At 47.1% G+C, this 20,061-nt stretch overlaps 1 protein-coding gene across 6 annotated transcripts in view; it reads right to left on the reverse strand.

Moving 5' to 3' along the window:
* Positions 1-20,061, reverse strand: part of PCGF2 (polycomb group ring finger 2) — a 39,964-nt gene that overhangs the window by 16,869 nt on the left and 3,034 nt on the right. The gene's annotated exons all lie outside the window — the stretch shown is intronic.

Below are 20,061 nucleotides of genomic sequence, written 5' to 3' on the forward strand. Positions count from 1 at the left end.
TTCAATTCCCAGAGGACCAATACAAAAAGTCAGTGTATATATACAGTATGTAATGGTATCATAGAAAATTATTTTTAAAATCCTACCTTTTCTTCCAAAAAAGGAAGCCCAAGGAATCTAAATAAATCCATAAAATAAAAAATGCAGTGCAGAGAGTATATAATCTGACAGAATTTTGACTTTTGGGACACTATTCTTTAGCAGACTTGCAAACATACACCAACTGCAAGCCCCAAACATGTTCCGGCTAAGTAATATTTTTCCTGCTAGGAAAGTAGCTTGCCAGATTCGCTGGCATGGGTGAGGGGTAGTCTAGGTGACAGCAAGTTAAATTAACTTTTGTAAGCATTTGCAAGACTAGGGAAGCCTCTCTTCCCGACTCCAATGCATCATTGAGGTGCCAGATGAAGAGTATCATAAAATACTTATTCTAAAGCTGATCTGGCACAATTTTGAATACAATGAGATGCTTTTTCTAGAGCGTCAAGTTGATCCCTAGCTAAACTGAATGGGGGTGAAAAATCCATCCTTGATAGATTTTTGGTGCTCCATTAACATTAACCCAAGGGCACTAGCTCACTGCTGATATGCAACCAGGTCTTGTGCCACACCTTTCCAGAGATCACCTCTGCAACCGTAAGGGCGAAAACGTGCACCCACCCAGGGCCGGCTCGCCCATTGATTCTAGTGGCGCGGGGTGCCAGGGCGCCTGGGCACTCAGGGGGCGCTGAAGGGCGCCCCAGCAAGTGGGGGAGCTGCGCAGCAGCCTCCCTTTTCCCTCCGCCAGCTGCACCGCTCAGGGGAGAGCAGGGAGGTAAGCGAGCGGAGCTGGGGCACTAAGACCCTGTTCCGCTCTGCAGCGCCCCCCTTCCGCCGCTTGTCGGTGAAGGGGAGCGCCAGCCACGGCATGGCCCGCATGGCTTCTTGCCAGCGCTGCTGATCCTGCTCGGCCAACACGAAGACGATCTCCAGGCACTGCTGCCGCTGCTGCTGCTGCTCCGGCGCCGCTCTGGCTTTGCCTCGGGCCGGCTGGAAGCGCACATAGAAGGCGGCCAGGCTAGCGGCCAGCTGCGTGCCCAGCACAGCTCCGGTTCTGGCTCCTGCTGCAGCGGTGGCGCTGCTGGTGCCACAGTAGAGCCCCATGAGTGAGACGCCCTGCGCCAGCAGTGAGGCCATGGGCACCGCCGAGCCATCAGGCGCCGCTAGCGCCTCGCCTCGCCCAGCAACTGGGGGGGGCTGCCGGAGAGATCTTTGCACCAGGGCGCTGGGTATGCTTAAGACGGCCCTGCACCCACCCCCAGAACACCCTGCAATGTTGTCAGATGCTGTGGCTGCAACTTCAGATTGTGTGCTGCGTTTCTTTCCCATATCCGCATATGGTAACGGTAAAGGACCCCTGGACAATTAAGTCCAGTCAAAGGTGACTATGGGGTTGCAGCAATCATCTCGCTTTCAGGCCGAGGGAGCTGGCGTTTGTCCACCGACAGCTCTCCGGGTCATGTGGCCAGCATGACTAAACCGCTTCTGGTGCAACAGAACACCGTGACAGAAGCTAGAGCGCACTGAAATGCCGTTTACCTTCCCACCAGAGCAGTACCTATTTATCTACTTGCACTGGCATGCTTTCGAACTGCTAGGTTGACAGGAGCTGGGACAGAGCAATGGGAGCCCCGTTGCGGGGATTTGAACCGCCGACCCTCCTATCGGCAAGCCCAAGAGGCTCAGTGGTTTAGACCACACGCCACCCGCGTCTCATTCCTGCATATGGAACAGAGGATGGCTTAACGTTGGGCCATTTGTTAAGTTTGGCTGTCAGGCACAGTAACAATCCCATAGCCTTCCATTGCCCCCCTGATTCAGACCGATAAATACATTGATCCCGTCTCGAGTCTGCTGTTTTGTTTGTTCTTCTGCCGTACTTCTCTTCGTAGTCTTCCTATCTTTTTTTGAAAATGTATTTGAAAAAGGGAGTCGGTTCCCCCCCCCCAATACTGACTAAAACAAAACCCTATAGCAAGTCTCAAAGTAATTATACAGAACCCTAGAGCCAGTCCTCTCATTAGTCAGAGTGAGGCAACTGCCTCGGGCGTCAGGTCCTGGGGGGGCGACAGCAGCACTGCGGCTGTTCTTCTCAGCCCCAACCCCTAAGCTGTTCCCCTCTGCTGGAGGACAGGGCTGTTTGTGCCCCCCCAGGCTGTATTGCCCATCCTAAACAAGCCTCCTGCCCCCTCATCTGCGTTAAGGAAATATTCAACTGGCTTCTCTACGTGAAATGGAGAGGGGAGGGCATTGTATTGCCCTTTGCCTCAGGCAGCCAACTGTCTTGGGCCATCCCTGGGCCCAGTCAACACGACATAGTGGAATAATTGTACAGAAACAAATAAGGCATGTGGATCTCCTGAACAGAGTCTGCTGGGGGGGGGGGCGCCAGGGAGGGAAGGGTCCCATAAGGCTCATGTATGTAGCCTTACCAGATTAACATTTAAGCCTCTGGGTAGGGCCTGCCTCCCCTTCTGCCATAACCTTTCTATGGCACCTTGCAATGGCAGGCGCCTCAATAACAACTTCACGGGTGGACCCCACACACACACACATTGGGACCCCCTTCATGTGCCACAATTAGGCTCTATTTCTGCACATCAAGGGGGAGCCACAGCTTCCACTGCCTTTGCAGCTCCTTGGATCAAGGCCTCCATTTTAAAATGGGGAAGGGGAAAACAACAGGGGTGGGGAAACATTTTTGAAAGCATCCCCTCCCTCTCGATATTAAAATGCAAAGAAGAAAATAAGTTGCTTTCTCCTTTGTGGCTGATGAGGAAATTTAGCAGCATGTTGGGTGTTTTCAAGGATGGGGAAAAGGGGTGTGGGCCTTTTCTTTCTCTCTCTCTCTCCCCCCCCCCCCCGTCCCTTCTCTGTTTCTTCCAGGAAATGCAGCCTCGTTTTTATACAATCAAATGTAGGAAGGGTTTAAAGGAAGGGGGGAATCCTGTGATCATAGTTCTCCCTCTTTTTCTCTCTACTATATACAGCTGAATATATACAATAGGAGACATTAGAAGCCACAACCCCTCCTGGCTCACGGAGGCAGCTTTTCTGTTTCCATAGTAACGCCTATACTTGGCAAGAAGCCAGATTATTATTGCAACTACCAAAGGTGGAGGTGGGGGGGGGGGAAGAGGGGAAGGAAGGGAGGAGGAGGAGGAGGAAGATGGGGAAAGCAGGCAACGGAAAAAAAGAAAAAGAAAGAAACGCCATACCAGCGTGTGGTGTTTGCAAATTGGTTTGAGACCTGCATCGTTTCTGGGCCTGGGCAATTCCTACCACCACCCAAAGCAAAGGATAAAATGCCCCCTCAGATCCATGTTATGGAAACCAGCCAGATAACTAGTTGAATTTTACATCAGCAATGGTGGCAGAACATAACTGCAAAAGGTGAAGCCCTATTTCATTTCAAGGCTTCCAGATGTTTGCTGGTCTCAACCGTCAGGCCCAGGCATAATCGAGAAATATTTGGAGGGTCACAGATTCCTCAGATACCCCAGCTCTTTGCAAAAAAAAAAAAAAAAGGGCGCACCATTCTTGTATTGCTTTAAAAAATCTTTTCAGGTGGGCGCAGGATCTGCTGATGAAAAGCAGAAACAGCTCGGGACAGAAGTCAACCTTTTCTCCCTATACGGGAGGGGGCGTATCCTGAGAGGCATAAGAGAAAGGAAAGCTGAATAAGAGGCAAGCAGCCGTACGCATGGAGGAGAAATTATTTCGCTCGCTCTGTCTGTTTCAACAGCAAAAGGTCTAGATATGAAATTCGATGGAGGCGACGGTCTCAGGTTTCATCAAGGAAACCAGCTTGTTTTAAAAAAAGCTCCCCTTTCCCCTCCACACCACTCCTGTTAAGCCAAGTTTTGGGATTCTTTAAACTGCCAACAAACAAGCCAACATTGCCACAAACATAGCCGCACATGCTAATTTAGGGGAGAGAGGTGAGGAAAGGATGTTTTGAGTCTCTCCCTCATACACGCCTTTTGTTTTGATCCATTAGGATACACATATCGCTTCCATTTTTATTTACTCATCGCCCCCAACCTCATTTTTTTCCCCTCCGCAATTTTCTTGGGGCACATAGAGGACACCATTGGGAGAAACTCCTTATGTGCCTTTTACTTGCCATTCACTTGCTATTGGCATTCACTTATAGCTATTAAACTGCCCCTTGCAGCTTCCAGAGGGTGGGGGAACTTAGTATTTGCCAGGCCCCAACCGCACCCCTCTGGCCCAACAGCACCACCATTTTCACTTTGTGTGGAGCACCCAAGAAAAGGTGCAGGGGAATTTGCCGTCCTTTCCCCCTCCCGGAGCCTAAATCTAGGAGATATCGTCACTGGTTCCATGGTAGTCCCTTCCGCTTCTTAAAGAAGTTCCTCAAAGGGTCTTTCCCACATGGATCTTTTGCCCTTCCACATTTTTGGGGGGTTTTTTCCCCTTTACATTTTTTAAAAAAAACTTTTCTCACAGGAGACCGAAACCTGGTCTAAATTTTCTTCCGTACACATAAATTGGTATATGTACATTTAATGTACATTTGTGCCATGGGCCCAGAGTTAGCCCACAACATTTTGCTACCTGAGGTGAGGAACAAAATGGCACCCACAACACATTCCATGCATGGCATCTGCCCAGGGAGTTGCCTGTTAGGGCTGGTCCTGCATGGGCCTGTGCTCAAAGTCCGCCACAAAATGGAGGAAGAAATCGTGCTTTTTTGGGGGGAAATCACATTCTATGCTTCCTGCACCCTTATTTATTGCTTTCCCTTAGGAAAATAAGAGCCATGTTAAGAAAGTTGGCATTGTCTTCTTCAGAGTAAACCGTAGGCTGGGGTGGATAGGAATTAGCAGAATCCCACAACCATTGGAAATAGTTTATAAAGAGACATTAACTTTCATGACAAAGAGAGGGGAAAGGATGAGTGTGAGTGTGAGTGTGAGTGTGTGTGTGTTTTAAAAAGAAGTGATCTTGGTAACAGATTTCAGATCAACAAGTTAAATCCCCATAAAAATAAAAATTAAGGGGCCGTAAAGGACAGAGAGTCCCTCTCCGTGCCTTCCCTATGATATAAGCACTGCCCAAAAGCAGGGAGTTAGGGGTTTTGTGACAAGTCTGCAAAACACAATATAGACTAGGCATCCCCAAACTTCGGCCCTCCAGATATTTTGGACTACAATTCCCATCATCCCTGACCACTGGTCTTGTTAGCTAGGGATCATGGGAGTTGTAGGCCAAAACATCTGGCGGGCCGCAGTTTGGGGATGCCTGATATAGACACACTTATTTCCACCTCTGCCACATGCATTCCCAGGTTTAGGAGGAGTAATAATAATAAGAAGAAGAAGAAGAATTCATTATTTATACCCTGCCCATCTGGCTGGGTTTCCCCAGCCACTCTGGGCAGCTCCCAATAGAATATTAAAAACACGATAAAATATCAAACATTAAAAACTTCCCTAAACAGGGCTGCCATCAGATACATTCTGAAAGTCATATAGTTGTTTATTTCCTTGACATCTGATGGGAGGGTGTTCCACAGGGCAGGCGCCACTACCAAGAAGGCCCTCTGCCCTCTGCTACAAGCACACATGCTTTCATCCCTCTTTTCCCTCCAATGTCTAGCTTTAAAATTATTATTTTTTAAAAAAATTTAACAAGCACAAAAAAATAACTTAACTTGAAGGGTTGGAGGGGAAACAGAGAAAGAGAGACACACAGCCAGTGATTTAATTTGGTGGGGGGGAATCAAAAATCAAAACCCATCTTCGTTTCAGAGGGTGGTATTCAAACTTAAGTTTTACTCAGAGTAGTTCCACAGGAATTCATTTTGTCCACTATTTTCAATGGGTCTACTCTGATGGAAACAGTTGAATACCACCCATTGTTTCATGGGAACCTATCAGCCACAAAGGTCCCTAAGACTGGAAGCTGCGATAGCTCAGTTGGCAGACTCCTAATCTCAGGGTCATGGGTTCGAGCCCCACATTGTGCAGAAGATTCCTGCATTGCGGAGGGTTGGACTAGATGACCCTCGGGTTCCCTTACAACTCTACTGCTTCTCCTGCTTCTAACCCGCTAAATCTTACTTGCCACACACACACATTCCATTCCACAATTTCCTTGGGGGACAGAGACACCCCACCTCGCCCATGAGCTCTTCCCCTCCCCACTTCACAATTATCTCTCCCCCCCCCCAGCTTTCCCCTAATTTCACTTAATAGGAACAGCAAAGAAGGAATGGCGGGCTGGCTGGCTCCCTCCCATCACAGCATCAACAAAGTGGCTCTCTCCATTGCATTCTCAGGTGTTGTTACATTTCCTGATTGGTGTAAGGCAGCCTGCCAGTTTCTATAGTTACATGGCTGCTCCAGATGGCAGGATGCCAGCACCGGAGAGAAATCCAGCCGATTACATTGCATCTTTGTGGTCCTGAAACGCAATTCCCCTATCTGGTACCCTTGGGAGCCCCCCCCCCTATTCTCTAGATTGTGTGTCTTTCCCCTTCCCTCCCTCCTCATTTTTATTTTCTGGGAGACGTCTGCTTTTGCAATCTATTCTCTTCCCCGCAGCCCCCCTTCCTCTCCTCCTCCACGGCAAGAAATTCGCTCCTTCCGTCTGCAAATGTTGTCAAAGGTAGCAGGCAAAGAAACTGCGAATGGGCGGTCCGGTTTACTGCAAAGAGTTTTAGTAAAAGCCCATCAGTTCTCGGAACCGTTGGCACGCCGGAATTGCGACAAAGAACATGCAATTGCAACTGATGCACTTAAAAGAAAAAATGTACCTGAACATGTGCAGAATGCCACTCTTGATTATCATAACTAGCTCCCCATTATCTCAAATTCAGGGGGAATGGGCTTTAAAGTGAGCCCTGAACATAGAATTGCATCATTGAAAGGGACCCTGAGAATCACCCCCTGCAATGAAGGGAAATGCAGCTGTCGCTTACGGGGATCAAACCTGCAATCTTGGCATTATCAGCACCATGCTCTAACAAACTAAGGCCCGGGGGCCAGATCCGGCCCAACCGCCTTCTAAATCCGGCCCACGGATGGTCAGCGTGTTTTTACATGAGTAGAATGTGTCCTTTTATTTAAAATGCATCTCTGGGTTATTTGTGGGGGCCTGTCTGGTGTTTTTACAGGAGTAGAATGTGTGCTTTTATTTAAAATGCATCTCTGGGTAATTTATGGGGCATAGGAATTCGTTCATCCCCCCCCCCGAAATATACTCTGGTCCTCCACAAGGTTTGAGGGACTATCCCCCTGCTGAAATAGTTTGCTGACCCCTGCTCTAACCAACTGAGCTATCCAGCTTACTAGGCTTAGAACTTCTATGGGGATATGTGAGGTGTTAGGGGAGGGATAGTATAGTGGAGGACACATTGTGCTCCTCTGGGGGGTAGTTTGTCGACCTTTGGTCCCCACCCTGCACTCAGCTCTCACCTGCGGCTTCTGGGAGCCGTCAGCATGCGACAGTAGCCACACCCCGGGAATGGCTTCGACTGGCTGGCTAAACCAGGTGAGGGTAGGCAATGGGTCCCAAAACCCTTGGTGAGTTAGACTTCCCCTGCATGTGAAGAAGAGAAGGGGGGGTCTTGTCGTCTGGGCAACCCAGGACCTCCATACACACTGCCCAGGCTTGTGCCCCAGGGAGGTCACTTTGCAGCGGATTGACTTCACCCCCGGAGGCGCACTCCATTGTCTCTCGAGACAGACTGATGTCAACAAGAGTCCTTTTATTGTTGGGGGGGGGGAACGACTCTTTCTCCCAATACATGGGAGAAGGAGGTTTGCGTGTGAAGACTGTTTTTTCTCAGCCCTCACACATCTGGAATTAGGGGTCGGGGCTTAAGAGCATGTTGCCTGAGCACGGCTCTTTTATTTCTTAAATGGAAATTAAACGCTGGAAAGTAGCCAGCCAGCCAGCCAGCGCAAGCTAGTTTTAATAAAATCCTCATGCTAGAAATCAAGACCTCATTCGTGCTACATGGAAAGATCGGTTTCTCTCTCTAAGGACACCCAACAAATAACATTAATTACACGTCACATATACATACATATACAGTGGTACCTCGGTTTATGAACACAATTGGTTCCGGAAGTCTGCTCATAAACTGAAGCGAACTTCCCCATTGAAAGTAATGGAAAGTGGATTAATCCGTTCCAGACGGGTCCGCGGAGTACTCAACCTGAAGCGTACTTAACCCAACGCATGGGTGTAATTGATTCCGGAAGTCTGTTCATAAACTGAAGCGTTCATAAACTGAAGCGAACTTTCCCAATGGAAAGTGAATTAATCCGTTCCAGATGGGTCCGCGGTGTTCATAAACCGAAAATTCATAAACCGAGGTGTTCATAAACCGAGGTTCCACTGTATGCTATAAACCCACATGATACATACATGACATAACTTCGAGTCTATGAGACATTCCCTACACTAATTAATTCCCTCAGTTAGCTTTTTCACCCTAGGAAAAATTATATCAGTTTCTGCTGCCCGCAGAAAAATCAAATCGAAACAAAACAAAACACTTCGAATTATCTTTCCTTTCGGTTTGAAGCCCCAACGCATCCTTTGCTATGTGCATATACAGTACAATCCTATTACAGGTAGGTAGCCGCGTTGGTCTGGGTCGAAGTAAAATAAAAAAATTCCTTCAGTAGCACCTTAAAGACCAACTAACTATCTGAAGAAGTGTGCATGCACACGAAAGCTCATACCAAAATAAAAACTTAGTTGGTCTTTAAGGTGCTACTGAAGGAATTTTTTTATTTTACTACAATCCTATGTACAAGAAGCTGGTGTAAAGAAAAACCGTGGAAGTTAAGCCAGTCTAAAGTTAAGCCAGATCCAAACTTCAGCAGTGGGGCTGCTGTTCTGCTTAAGCCTCGCAGAGGGAAAACAAGACTTCAAAATGCTTATGTGTTGCCAGATTATGTAACCAAGATGAATGGCCTTAGGATCTAGCCTAAGTTCTCCCTCTCTACAGTGGTACCTTGGTTTATGAACACAATTGGTTCCGGAAGTCTGTACATAACCTGAAGCAAACTTTCCCATTGAAAGTAATGGAAAGTGGATTAATCTGTTCCAGACGGTCCGCGGAGTACTTAAACTGAAGCGTTCATAAACTGAAGCGAACTTTCCCACTGAAAGTAATGGAAAGTGAATTAATCCGTTCCAGATGGGTCCGCGGCGTTCGTAAACCGAAAATTCGTAAACTGAGGTGTTCATAAACCGAGGTTCCACTGTAGTCCCTATCTCCTGTCTCCACCACCACCCTTTCTGATATTTAAACCATCCAGCAATGCCACTGTATCTTTGGGTGTTCCACCAGGGTTGAGGACTTAACCCTGGTTGAGTCTGGCTGAGTCTGGATCTTGCCATAGCATTGCCCCCCATATGTTGAATCAGAATCAGTTTGAGCTGAGCTTTCTCCTAGAGTTTTTTCCCCGTGCCAACATTTCAAACATAATTTGATAGACAAACGCATCTTTTAACATAAGCAGAATGAATTCCCTACACTATTCATCACTGGTGTAACAGATCACATATCTGGAATTAAAAAACACAACTTCTTTAGCAAGGGGAAATGGTTTTCCACAAAGTCTAGTGTCCCAGGACCTCCCTCTGTGGAGCTGCAAACTTGAACTGGCAGAACAAGCAATGACAAGTTTTAATTGCAGAGATTTAAATCGTTCAGATTTTAGATAAATGAGGAAAAACCAGTGAAAATATTCTGAAGGTGGGGGGAATTATTCAAATCCTTTAGCTTCTTTTGAAAATACTAAATACGGCCTTTCTATCTAGCAATAAGGAGCAGCTTATTTACAGCATTATCAATCCCTCTCACACTTCAGAGAAACACTGCAGGTCTCCTCAAGAAGAAACCTATCAAGACTTTTGCAATATGCTTCTTCCTTTAAATGAATTAATGGGAAGCCAGGAGATAAGTCAACTGAAAATATTTTAATCAATCAACAGCCCTTTTTACAGATTAATCCTGTAAAAGAAATTAATTTCTGTGAAAGCCTCTTTGAAAGATAATTAATTAGCAGGTACTAGTGGGTTTTGGAAGAGAAGTCTTTCAACTCTACTCCAGTGACTCCCATCTGGTCTTTCCTTTTCAGGAACATTTTCTCTTTGTATGGCACCATGCCCTTTTATTAGCTGCCTCCCATATGATGGCAGCTCTGCAAGATAGCCCGTTTCCACCAATGGGATCTCCTCACCCCAGTCTTTTACAATCCAGCTAGCATTGTATATCTTTCAGTTAATGTATTGGATTAATTTATTCATTAATTTTACAGCAGATTGGGAGAAGTTATAGAAAACAGATTTGAAATTTACAGCATGTTGTGCACTGAAATAAAATTGCATGAAAATGATGTACCGGGGGTATTTGACTCCTACTAAGTTAGCAAAAATGTACAGTGGTCCCTCGACTTACGAATTACTCGACATCCGATGTTTTCAACTTACGAATGGGACAAATGGTCGCACTCTTAAGATTTCTTCTACATCCGAACGAAAACCATTGGCGGTTTTAAATGCGGTTTCCTCGACTTACAAATTTTAAATGAGGTTTCGTTGACTTACGAATTTTTCCGATTTTTTTTTCCTATGGGAAACTGCTTTTCAACTTACGAACTTTTCGACCTACGAATGTGCATTCGGAACGGATTAAGTTCATAAGCTGAGGGACTAGAACAAGCACAAATACCTGCTGGAAATGTAAAGAAAAAGAAGGTACCTTTTATCATATGTGGTGATCATCTAAGGTAGTAAAAACTTTCTGAGAGATGAAATGGGGGGGGAGTTTAAAATAATGTTTGTTAAAAAACCAGAAGCTTTTTTATTAGGAATTATAGGTACCGAGATTCCAAAGAATCAGAAAAGAATACTTATATATGTGACAACAGCCGCACGGATGTTACTAGCCCAGAGATGGAAAGAAAAAACAATTCCAACCAGGGGAAAATGGCAAGCCAAGTTGATGGACTATGCAGAAATGGCAAAATTAACTTGAAGGCTCAGGAACCAAAACTTTAAAAAGAATGGGTAAAATTTGTAATTTATTTAGGAGACCATTGTAAGCAGATGAAAACATTAGCAGGATTTTAACCTCACTTGTAAGGTAACAACGACTATGGATAATTCAGATGGATAGAAAAAATGTGGATAATGAATGGATATGCAGTTGTAAATGTTGACATTAGGACCCATGGAGAGGATGGGGGGAAGTCATGAGATTCAGAGTAATCTCTTTATATAGATTTGTAATTGATTTTGCTATAAGTTTATATCTGTAAAATCAAATAAAAACTATATGAAACTAATGAGTTAAGGGCCAATGTACATGGTGTTTCCCTCCATGCATATTATCCTCACAATAGATTAGATGAGATGGGGGGGGGCAAAATCACCCTGTGACCTTCACGGTTGAGCAGGGATGTGAACTTGAATCTCACGACCCCTAGTCCAAGACCCTCCCCTTCAAACCTGTACCATAAAGAACCGCTTAAGGAGCACTGAGAAACCAGGAGACTCTCATACTTCACCAACCTGACCTAGTTCAGTTGAATATTTTAATTTGAGCTACTTACTATCTCCTGACCTGGAGGAGTTAGGTTCGATGGTGCCATGAGGATAAGACTTTGTGATAGAGGTGCAAGGCCCCACTCAGAGGAAAGAGAAGCAGGACTTCATTCCCCCCCCCCAACAAAAAAAAATGCAGCAGGACTAGCTTATCACATTTTGCAGGAAGTGAAATTAGCGCAACGATCATCTAAAGATGAGCTGTGGCCCACAAGACCTTTAAATCCAGAAGTCTAGCATTACCTAACTGTGCAACTGATTGAGTTAAGGAAGATGGACCAAGGGAATAGAAGAAAGAGGAATGGCGAATGTCCCCACCCCAGTCGACTGCCACCGCTGCCTGCATTGCACCAGCCAATTCTAGGCTAAGTGGAAATAGCTTTACACAACCATGGAACCAGCCTGATCCATTCCTACCTGACACAAAAAACAACAACTGAGCATTTCTCAACCTCCGCATTCCTCTCTACAGAGGGATACCTTCCTCTTGTATTCAATTATAGTAAGCCCGCAATTTATGTGCATTTAACTCGCCCGTGTGGCAACATAAATTTTAAAAAAGGAGCAAGATTCCTCGAAAAAGTGACTTGGGCAATCCCACCCGCCCCTGAACCAATGTGTTTTGACTATACTGTATGCCAGGGGACCCCAAACTAAGGCCCGGGGGCCGGATGCGGCCCAATCGTCTTCCAAATCCAGCCCGCGGACGGTCCGGGGATCAGCATGTTTTTACATGAGTAGAATGTGTCCTTGTATTTAAAATGCATCTCTGGGTTATTTGTGGGGCCTGCCTGGTGTTTTTACAGGAGTAGAATATGTCCTTTTATTTAAAATGCATCTCTGGGTTATTTGTGGGGCATAAGAATTCGTTCATTATTTTTTTTCAAAATATAGTCCGGCCCCCCACAAGGTCTGAGGGACAGTGGACCGGCCCCCTGCGGAAAAAGTTTGCTGACCCCTGCTGTACGCAATGTTTGCTTTAGGTGCAACCCCTGGAACGCAACCCCCTGCATAAACTGCAGGCTTACTGTAATGCATTTAAGACGTATCGCCGCTGTTATTCCACACAGATGTTGCTGGACTACAACTCCCATCATCCCATGCTGGCTGGAGCTGATGGGAGTTGGAGACCAGCAACATCTGGAGGGCCGAAGACTGCATATCCCGGATCAAGGATGAGAATATGTAGACATTATTTAAGGAAGGGATAATCTCATTCCAGACAAAAGAGAGGAAGAAAAAGGAGGAGCTTGGCTGATTTCCCACCCAGTCTATTATTGGGATGTGGAGTTCATTTGTTTCTTCAGACACACACACACACACACACACACACACACACACACACACACACGGTTATAAACTACAAGTGATGCTCCCATCTTAAAGTAATCAAACAGATCCTTTGCACACAGAAAAAAAATCTGTGGAAAATGGGACTATGGAAAAGAGACAGACATAAAGAAATAAATTTATCAGATTGAGGGATGAGTAGATAATTTCAGAGAATTGATTGCACAGACAATTTGAGATACCGTAGGAATATATTTTACAAAAGTGCAGGTGAAAAGCACAGAGCGTCCTCCCCACCCAGCCTGTGGCGCACAAATTATAAAATAGGGGGGGGGAACAAACCACCTTCCCCATTTCCTCAGCCTTCCAGTTTTGTATAGTTTTCAGATGTGCTTCAGCCCACACGACTTTCCAGCATGGAAATGGATAGATCAAACAGCCTTTGGCTAGACAGATCAATGACCCGTGAATCAACTCGCCTGGCCTGGGAGGCATCCATCCAATGCTGCTCTTTTTCTCCCCAACCTGCTGTTTTACTCTTAGGTCACTGAGAGCACCAGGTTCCCCTCCCCTCGCCCAACTTGCTTAGGAACCAGGGAAAATATTTGCACAGATGTGTAGCCAAAACCTCCCAAATTATTGCTTAGGCTTTTGCACAACTCCCAGAGGTGCTTTCGCTTAAAGGCTGAAATCTTATACGCATACTTACCTGGAGGCAAACCCCACTGAACTTAAAGGGGTTTGCTTCTAACTAGAAGTGCATCAGGCTGGGAACCTGCATCCAAAGGATCCTTGAAATTTACAGCCTAATCGCATTTCAGTATCTTGGGGACAATTTGTTGAGAAGGGATCTCAGGAGCATTTTTTTCCCTTTGGAAAGAAAGGAAATCCAAGTAATAAGGCTGTTTTACAACCCAGACTTCAGGGGGCGTGGGTGGAGGGTTTAGCTGCAGCCCACGAGAAAGAGTTGTATGGAAAGCTGAGCAGAATTGTCTCTTATGAAACTTGTAACTTGCTTTAACGTTTAGAAAGCCAGACGTTTAGAAAGACAAACAACCGTCTTTTCAGGCTAAACTATCATTTTACGCTTAAACCTGAGAACGCATTCCCATCTTATTTTCTGGCAAGATTCTTTTGTTGAATGGGCTGTGGAGCAGCTTAAAATCAATCGACTTTTCTCTCTCTCTCTCTTTTGTCGGTGCTCAGAATGGTCTTTTCTTTTTGACTTTTGGCTAGCTAAGAATAAGGCGACCTCAAGTCACCAAGCCAGCCTTTCATGGACGATGCAGACGGACGCCACCCACTCAAGTTTGCAAACCATCTCACGACCACTTTCCTGGGCAGGGAGAAACGTCCCATCGGAGAGGAGGCAATGAGATTTCCTTCCCAATAAAATGGGCAGAGAGGAGGTCTCGACTGCTGCCGCTCCAAAAAGGGCGGATCTCAGCAGGATCTCGCTCGCTCAGGAAAACGGATCCTAACAACGCAATTTTACGCACGCTTACCCGGAAGTATGACCTACTGGCCACAATTGGGCTTCGGAGTAATTATGTGCATAGGATATTTATTTAATAAATCGGGCTCCTTTAAATGGTCCCTTGTACACATGTTTGGGTGGGTGGGTGTACCCCTGCGTCTCCTTGGTTTAGGGGTTACACTGCATGGTGGCAAACCCTTAGTTGTGCACCCTGATTTGAGGGATCGCGTGTTGTTGATTTACTTCCGCTCCCCAAATGCTTTAGAGGGAAGGAATTTTTGTCAGGAAGAATAAGAAATGAAGAAAGCTTCCTTCCACCTGATGTGCTGCTGCGCAAGTACTGCTGAAAGCGCAGGAGCACCAGCAAGGGAGAGAAACAGGTACAGTCCCCTAACCGCAGACTGCCTGAAGAGGAGCTCTGCAGAGCCTGAAAGCTGGCGCACCTTCTCACAAACATCGCCTGCGCCGGGACTTCCCTGACAGCTCAGCCAGAGTTATGCACTTTTAAGAAATGCAATCCTGTACACGCTTAACAGGCTATACGTAACCGATTGAACTCGCTGCCTTCACTTTTAAATAGACATGCACACAACTGCTCTAGGAATTCCTCGTGTTCCAATGCGAAAAGTATGTGCTTGCCATTATTATTATTATTATTATTATTATTATTATTATTATTATTATTATTATTATTATTACATTTATTTACATTTATACCCGGCTTTTCTTGCAAGGCGCTTGGTTCTCCCCGCACAGCAACATTGTAAATCTGGTTAAACTGAAAGATTGTAGCAGGTCCAGGGTCACCCAGCGAGCTTCATGGGCAAATGGGTATTGAAACCCGGATCTCTTGGCTCCTAGGCTAGCGCATTAACCGCTCCACCACACTGGCTTCCCCCACCCCCCACCCCCAGGTAGGGGCTTTTGCTGCAGATTTATTACCCCCAAAGGAAGCCTGCAAAGCAACTCCTATTGAACTCAGAGGGGGCTTACTTCTGAGTAAACATGCTTATGTTTCCGCTTAAAGTCCCGTTACACAGACTTGGGTTTTCTTCCGATTTACAGAAGGGACTTTTAGTGAAATATTGCTGGCCCGCCCTTTTCACCTACTTTGCAATACATTATTTAGCTCCTGAAACAGGCAAACGGCTCAAGATTAGAAAAGAAGAAAGCCAAAATCCTACACAGGCAAAAAATGAAAACATGAAAAATGAAATCGGTCCGTGTGTCGGGGGAAACCAATAAATTTTTGCAAACAGGCCACCATCGCAGATTTTATGCTCCCCAGAGGACAGGGGCAATGGAGGTGCGGGTGTGGAAATTAAGGTGAACCCTCCCTTTGGGGTCACCAGTGGTCAATTTTCATTTTAAAAACGGCTTCCCTCCAAGGAGTGCTCATGATCCCCCAAAGTTGGATCGTTCGTCTTGGGTCCAATTCTAATTCTTGATGCGCTACAATCAAGGTCTGGTTACACGGGCCCTGAAAGGAAAGGCCTTCTGCACGTGCTCAGAAGCACTCTCTACTCTACTAGAACTACTCCCTATGAAAACGAAGCTCAGCGCTTCGAGAAAATATCCAGCGGCGGAGACAGACAAAACAGTGGGTACTGGGGGGGCGGGGGGGGCGAGGGGACATTATCACTGCACCGCTAGGGACTGGAAATCTCTGACCCCCGCCACCAGCTCCCAGCATCCCCAACCAAACACGGCCAATGGGCTAGGATGATGGTTGCAGTCCAACATCATCTTGTAACATTGCAGAAGCTGAACAGATCTGTGTCCGGTCAGCTCCACAGTCAAGCTATACATTCAACGAATACATTTGCAGAATCTAGCAGGGGGGAACAGCTGCAGACAGATCGTGCCTTCCTGCAATTGTTAATCCTTTAAAAGGGGCTCCATTTGGGCATTTATTTATTTGCTTAAAAAAGGACAGGAGGATCGGTCAGAAAACGCTGCCAGACAGCGCGCAGCTGTGGATTCCGAAGCATAGCAGCCAACTTCAGCCCCCACAATCATGTGATCGATTATGCGGTGCGGGGCTTACCTGGGCCCCCACAATATTTAATTCAAGTTTGCACCCCCGTTCCGAAGCACGTCCCGCTGAGTTTAAAGAAAGTGGGGTTTTGCTCTAAAAAGGCAACCTTCGGATAAAATAGCAAGGATTTCTTCCAGGTGAATGGGCGGGAGGCAGCCTCCTTCTATAAGCCTGCAAACTTTGGAAAGCCTGTTTTGCTCGATGCAGCCAACCAGGAAGGGAGAAAACGGAGGGATCTTCAGAACAGCGCAGCGCTTGAGGCGTAGCAGATCCTACGAAGGTCTATTTCAAAAGGGGGGGGACCCAGCAACGCATGTAAGTGTGCATAAGACTGCAGCCAGCCCTGGCTGCAATCCGGGTTTTTGCGCTCCCATCCTATACACCTAGCTGGAAAGAGTGTCTGAACTCATTCCGGCTTACCTCTGAGTAGAGAGGCATAGGATTGCGCTGCGCATCAACGGCTCCAAGTTGTCCTACCTATGCACCGAATTGCATCCTAATACACTGGTCTCTTCCCCAGTATAAAGGTTAGCATTCACATGTCTTTAATCCTCCTTTTATTTTAAAATTTTCCCCGGGGCTCCGACTTCCCCGAAGCCCGAAAACTCTTCTCCCTAATCCCGGTCAAGGTTACTACTATTTTTGCGCCAACCTGGTGCCTCTTCCAGGTGGTTTGGAATACAGTTCCCACCATCGGGGCCGGGACTCTTGGAAAAGTGAGTCTGGAGGGGCAACGTAAGAAACCATACCGAGCTTAGATTCAGATCTGTAAATTTAGGGCAACGCCCCCTTGTCACTCTCACCCGCAGCCCCCCAACTCCAAGGCAAGCCTCTAGAAATTTGAGGACCACCGAGCCGTTTGCGAAATATATAATACTTAGATCCCTAAATAAACGAGAAAACAAGCGGGTGGAGTGAAAGGATCTTTCAGATGGTTTATTTAATGCCTCCTGGTCACTGCCTAGTTGTTGCTGTTTTTGTTTTTGTTTTTTAAATTGGCCAGGGTTTCAGACTGCCTGACATTTTCCTCTAAGATGTATGCGGACAGCGATTACTCAATAGTCAACGGGCACTCTGCATGTGCTCAGAGCCACTCTTCATTGCTTCATATGCTCAGGGACCCAAGAAGGGCCCTTTGAAACAAGTTCCGAGGTTCCCCGTGAGAGTGTATGTAATATTTCACCAGGCAACTGTGGCAAACACTCCACGCGCCCCCCCCAAATGTTTCTTTAGCATCCAGTAATCCAGTCTAGAACCCGTCCATTCCAGATTCTACTGATCTCTGCACGACGCAACCCCTATCCCTGTGCAACAATCTATTTCTCTAGATCTTCTTATTGATTTCAGCGCTGGGAAGAGGCCGGTTTTCTGTGCACCACATAGAAATTCAAGGACAGTCCCTTCATTTTATTAGCTTCTAGAATTCGGCGAAGGAAACAGATTCGGGTGTTCATTACATCTCCAGATGTATTCCTAAGCTTGCGCTCTCCAGTCAAGGCCTCCCGGTTTACTGGAGCACTGGGATTTGTTGTCCAAGCTGAAGGCGAATTGACAACCTAGAACAGAATACCTATCCGCAAAACTCATGCCCTTTAGCCCTGAATCAAAGCTATTGGGATATTCCCAGTTGATGCCTTAGACGCGAACATCTAGACCAGCCTGCGCAGCTCCAGCTACTCGCATTACTTCGCATTACAACCCGCCATCATTCCATCGAAAGGCGGCGTATAAATCTCCAAAACAAAAATAAGGAATACGCTCCCACTGAAGTCAATGGGGTGTTTTAAAACGCCTAACTTTGGCTAGATCTTGGAGACGCTTTCAAAAAACAAAAACAAACTCCCAAGTGGATTTCAAAGGATGGGGTGGGATTTGAGACTATAAAATTGCAATCTGGAAAGATTGGGAGTTAAGCCTGTATTGAATCGATGGCCTTGACCTCCGGGGAGCAGGGGAAATACCTGAGTCTGATGCTTCCCTTCTGTAGGCATGAGAGAGGTCCTAAAATCCTAACCTTTCCACAGCTGGGACGCGCGCCACCCTAGCCCCGCTGCACGCGCTCTCAGAAGCGATCTCCCTCGAGCCCAAGAGGATTCCCTGCAGCCATCAGCTCTCTCGATCCCACGTGGGTTCAAAAGGCAACTCGCTCTCCAAAGCAGACTCAACAAACCGCCAGCGAGACACAACAAACCCACCCACCCACCCACCCCCATCGCGAGCAAGACTGGGTCTCGGCGCCGATTTAAATACACGCCAGTCCAAGGAGCAGGAAAAGGAGGGGCGCCCTCTTCCTTTGGACTGCACCCCCCCAAATGCCAAGCCAAAATCAGCTCCGACCCTCGCCTCTCTGATGGGCAGGGAGGGTGGCTGCTTTCGGCGCGATCCTGGCCAGTGTTTCCTCATGAGCAAATCTCCCTGTGCGCAGCGCGACTTACTCCCATGTCAATGGGTTGAGGAAGGAGGAGAGCGCTGGGCTGGCATCCTTTATGTCACACTATAATGTCACTCTGGCCTGGGAGTAAGCCAATTTGTACTTCTGTGTAGGGCTGTGCATAGGATTGCGCTGCCACAGGCGCTCCTGCAAGCACCACATGGAATAAGAAGAGCGCACGCGATCCTGCGGGAAACGCTCTTGCGCGGCCAAAGGCCAGGGCAGGAAGGCGCTTAGGATTCGCACGGCCGCTGCGCAGGGAAAACGGCGACCCTTTCGCCATCAGCGGACGGTGCTCAATCTTAAGTGGGGGCAGAAGATGCCCATCTTGTCCCGCGACCCGCCCCGCCCCGCCCCCCAAATCCAAGCACCTTCATAAGGAAGGCAACTTGAGGAGACCTCTGCTGGATCCGACCAAAGAAGGCCCGCCATCGAGCCCAGCAGCCTGTTCTCACCGTGCCGAACCAGATGCCTCTTGGGAAGCGTAGAAAGGGGGCGGGGCGCCAGGTACCCCGGGCTGCCGACACCCTACCCCTGGGCAACTTCTGGGAGCTGAGATGCGAAGCGGGAGGGGGACGCTTGGAGGGTGAAATCCACCGGCAGAGAGACTAAGAAGCTCCGCTCCCAGGACAGCGCTTTGAACTGATCCTTCACTCCATCCTTCCCATAGAATTGCAGCTTTTTTGGGGGGGGGTTATCTAGTCCAACCCCCCTGCAATGCAGGAATCCTCTTTTCAACGACAAAGCCCAGTCTATAACCTAAGATCTGAACTTGAGAGGACTCTCCATCCTCGTCGCGCTAACACAACGGCAAAACAGAGAAAAACGCACAAGCTTTGCCCGGCACCGTTTCTCCGCCTAAACGCCAGCCTCTCTCTCTCCGTTTGTGTGGCCTACACTGCAAGGTTAGGGTTAAGTACGACGGGCAGGCGTCAGGAGACATTGAGAGAATGACCTTGTTCCAGAACAGAGAAAAGGAAGATAATACTGTAAAGGAGGAATAAAACAGCCTCTCCTCCTATTCCCCTTGCCACCACTTTCGCGAAGGACTTTTAAGCAATCTGAAGGTGGGGAATTATTAATTATCATTTTTAAGCCAAAGATTTCCGATGACATTTAAAGGAAGAAAAATGAGACAAGGCACGAGGAAGGTTGAAAGCGGTTCTCTCTTTAGACTTTTGAGGCAGA

Source organism: Zootoca vivipara, chromosome 12, assembly GCF_965207765.1.
Source record: "Zootoca vivipara chromosome 12, rZooViv2.hap1.1, whole genome shotgun sequence".
NCBI lineage: Eukaryota > Metazoa > Chordata > Lepidosauria > Squamata > Lacertidae > Zootoca > Zootoca vivipara.